Genomic DNA, 3,463 nt, shown 5'->3' with positions numbered 1-3,463 from the left:
TTAATTTTTTTTGCATGCATTGATCCATTAGCATTAATACTAATTGATCACTGACACGTTGTTTGGTCCGTTATCACTCACCATTGTTGAACCTCGCACAGACTCGTACCAGATGGTGGGCAGTAGATTATTTATTACGACCAATCCAACTTGTGGTGTTCGGTTCTTAGCATTCATTATCCTCGTACAAAATCCATCTAAAAAGAGTGTGATCCTTTACTACTCTTATAAAGGATCCTTTTTGTTCAAAAAAAAAAAAAAAAATTAAATAAGAGCATCTTCAATGGGAGGAGATTAAATTTTGAAAACTGTTTGGTTAAAATGTTTTTTAAGAAACTGTAAAATTGTATGTCTCCAATGGTAGATTTTAATTTTGGGTCCTGAAAATTATAATTTTAAGAAGTACAATTTATTTTGTATAAATTTTCAAACATTTTAGACAAGGGCTTTACAAAACTGATATGAGTCAAATAGCACATTGTCCAGGTAATGGTAAAAAGAAAAAACCTGTAATGACACTACCATTTTACTTAATGGTAAAAAGAGATTTTGCTATTATGTCCAGATCAAAACCTGATATATTATGTCCCACAACAATGCTCTTTCACTGCAGTACGAAAAGGAAAAAAATGTTGAACGAAGCAACATGATTGCCAAAGATATATATGGGTCATAAGCACATCCTTTCAGTAACAGAGATGCAACACACCTGTTTTCAATACTTAAAACACTGCAGCCATTCTTTAAATTTCTGTCAGCCACTTCTTTTTTTCCAACCAATTTGGGTAACCAGTTCCTTCTAGATTCCTAACAACGGTAAAATGACTCAGAATACCACCATATCTCTTTCTTTCTGGAGCTGGCATTGGAACATCAATCTGAAAAATCAGGAGCACGCACATCATATGTCAAGCTATTAATGTAGAGCTAAGAAAGTCTTTTGAGCAAGAAACAATCGTCCAAAAATGAGCAGTCATATAAAAACCACATGATACGAACACATACTGGTGATTGGTAGTGTCATGATCAAACTATCCATATTCTTCACAAAGAGAAAAAACGGCAAAGAAGCTTTGTTTAAATGTTGTAAACCAACCTTGGCGTTGTGAAAGCAGAGAATAGATGCAGAAAGGATTTCACTTATGTTCTGCTTTTCATTGACCATATATAGTCTTTAAATTTTATGGCTATAACGACAGCAGGAGCATGAACCACCTTGTCCTCCGAAACTAAAACAGTGATATCCTTGGGAGAGTCAACAATAGTAACCTCAAACTTGCACCAGCTCACCTGCACAAGTTTCAAATCCTCTCATTATTGGAGATAAACAGAACTAGAAAATTACTGATAATAATCAGAACACAAGTCATTACCTGAACTCATCCATTTTGACCATAAAAATTCAGAAAAAAAAAAACTTATCATCCAAGAGACATGAAAGAATCTGTTGTTTATAAAAAACTAGCGTTTCTTTGTAATTCTTTAGTTTTGGTATGTTCACAGGATTAAAGTAACCTAACCCTAAATCTTTTATATAATTGTGGTACTAACGTTTGTTATTAATTGCAGAGAAGCTATGTCATTTCCTTTTCATTTAAGATACACGGTAATTATCTAAAATATATTCTAATTTACATTTATTAAATCTAATAAATAACATTTTTATTATTTTTAAAATAGATTGGATATGGAAGATGAAATGATTGGTGTCGTAGCAAATATTCTGGCATGAAGAACGGAGAGGAAATATATTTAAAGAAGAGTAGAATGAATGTTCCGAAATCTTATAATTACTGCTTTTTGGATATTTTTTAGATGGATGAATATTCTATGAAATATCTATTTTTGTAAAATTTAATTTATTTATTTATTTGAAATTTTAGCATTTATGGTACTTTATAATCTCGATCTATAAATAGATGAAACATGTAAACAATGATATAAGTGCTTCTTGAAATACAGTTTTACCATATTTTGAAGTTCTTGATCAATATGTTAATTTCAATAAGTTATGATATTGTATATTTTAAATGCCGAAATTGTCCACATGAATGAGAGACAATCGAAATAATTACCAGTATTTTTTTTCTGAAAATGTTATATATATTATCGATTATAGATTTTTGATTTTAAAAATGTTATATATATTATTTTAGAATTTTTTGCAGATTATTGATTATAATTATTTTAAAAATCAAATATTAGCATATCGGTATGAAGTAGAAGATAGTTTTAGCGAATCAGTATGATTGTTAAGTTAATATAAAATTGTAAATTTAATAAAAGATTTACAATGATTATGATGAAATTAAATAATATATTAAATTTAAATTATTAAAAGTAGGGTAAATAAAACTTAAGAAGTTTTCTATATTCAAAACAAAACAGAATATATATGGTATATTATCACGATAAATGTAAAATATAGAAAATATAATATACGCATTTAAAGTCGTAATGATAAACATTAAAGTCTACTATTATCGTTAGGATAAAAGGAAGTGTTAAGAATAATTACTTCTAGAAATCTATACAAAATATTTTAATGAATTGCTAAAGATAAATTCGTATATATCACTTGCAAAAGATAATATGTATATTATATATATTAATATATATATATATATATACATATATATTCGACTCTTTAGACTTTCAATCCAAATCAAACAAGAAAACCGAAACAAAAAACTATGGTTAGGTATAGTCTTTCCGATGATGTTTCGCGTCTGAATCCTTCAAAATATAAATGGAGGATTCCTGTGAAGGTCTTGTGTTTGTGGGAAGAAAAATGTCCAAGTTTGGAGATGGTTTTATCTGATATTAAGGTATGTAGTTTGTTCTAATCATAAATTTATTATAGATTACAAAAATAAAGCGTATATGCATGTACCTGAAAGTTATAAATTTTAATCATTGAGTACATTGTTTTGACATATAACAATAATAGATTCTATGATTTATTAGGGTGTAAATGTCCAATGTTCATCGTGGAGATGTTCATGATCATTTTGTCTCCAAGTTTAACGTCGGTGATTGGTTTGACTTTGAAGACTTTAAAGTTGTTGATCAATATGGTTCATGCTTAACTACCACACATCGTTACAAAATTCTTATTTTGTATAAAACCAAGATCAAAGAGAATCCAATTGTTGTAGGGAATTNATAGATTCTATGATTTATTAGGGTGTAAATGTCCAATGTTCATCGTGGAGATGTTCATGATCATTTTGTCTCCAAGTTTAACGTCGGTGATTGGTTTGACTTTGAAGACTTTAAAGTTGTTGATCAATATGGTTCATGCTTAACTACCACACATCGTTACAAAATTCTTATTTTGTATAAAACCAAGATCAAAGAGAATCCAATTGTTGTAGGGAATTTTTCTATGATTTCGTCGATTTCAAACTCATTAATGATGGTACCCAATGTGAAGATTACTTAGTGGGTGAGAAATTATTTT

At 28.9% G+C, this 3,463-nt stretch overlaps 1 long non-coding RNA gene across 1 annotated transcript; it reads right to left on the bottom strand.

Moving 5' to 3' along the window:
• Positions 1-550: 550 nt before the first annotated feature.
• Positions 551-1,505, bottom strand: LOC104774018. Its single transcript, XR_765236.1, has 4 exons — positions 1,374-1,505; positions 1,097-1,290; positions 710-878; positions 551-607 (listed from the first exon to the last, which is right to left on the bottom strand). It is a non-coding gene; the product is annotated as an uncharacterized LOC104774018 (long non-coding RNA).
• Positions 1,506-3,463: the final 1,958 nt, after the last annotated feature.

The sequence above is a fragment of the Camelina sativa genome, unplaced genomic scaffold (assembly GCF_000633955.1).
Source record: "Camelina sativa cultivar DH55 unplaced genomic scaffold, Cs unpScaffold00999, whole genome shotgun sequence".
In the NCBI taxonomy this organism is placed as follows: domain Eukaryota; kingdom Viridiplantae; phylum Streptophyta; class Magnoliopsida; order Brassicales; family Brassicaceae; genus Camelina; species Camelina sativa.
The sequence above is the reverse complement of the archived record's forward strand: the minus strand, read 5'-3'. Positions and strand labels throughout refer to the sequence as shown.